General features: G+C 28.4%; 1 long non-coding RNA gene across 1 annotated transcript in view; it reads right to left on the minus strand.

The window, feature by feature from the left end:
* LOC308426375 overlaps positions 1-91 on the minus strand; it is an 8871-nt gene extending 8780 nt beyond the window's left edge. Inside the window, exon 1 of the long non-coding RNA XR_013975201.1 lies at positions 1-91. This exon is cut by the window's left edge and continues 19 nt beyond it. This is a non-coding gene — a long non-coding RNA (uncharacterized lncRNA).
* Positions 92-395: the final 304 nt, after the last annotated feature.

Genomic DNA, 395 nt, shown 5'->3' on the forward strand with positions numbered 1-395 from the left:
TTTTGGTTCAATCTTTTCACAAATATCCACATAAGTACATTCAAATATGTGTTTTCATGGATTCTGAAAAATTCAGTCCAATTGAAGACTGGAATTAATAATCATATTTGGCAATGTGTACAAATTACTCTTAGTAACCATCTTCACATAACAGGAAGCTTGGCAGTAAAATTTAATATACCTGGTTAGATACAAAGCATATGCTGTAGTGGTGACAATTAAAATGTTGTTTGCTCATTGATAGATTTTTTTGACATAAATATTTAATGGCTTTGCATCTATGCTCAAGAAGACTTTAATTTCTTACAGTGGATTTATAGACATGCTGTAATATATTCACTTTTATATATTCAGTGAAAATCATAAGGAAATTACAAGTTAAATTTGTTCTACTT

This window comes from Micromys minutus, assembly GCF_963924665.1.
Source record: "Micromys minutus genome assembly, chromosome: 1".
NCBI lineage: Eukaryota > Metazoa > Chordata > Mammalia > Rodentia > Muridae > Micromys > Micromys minutus.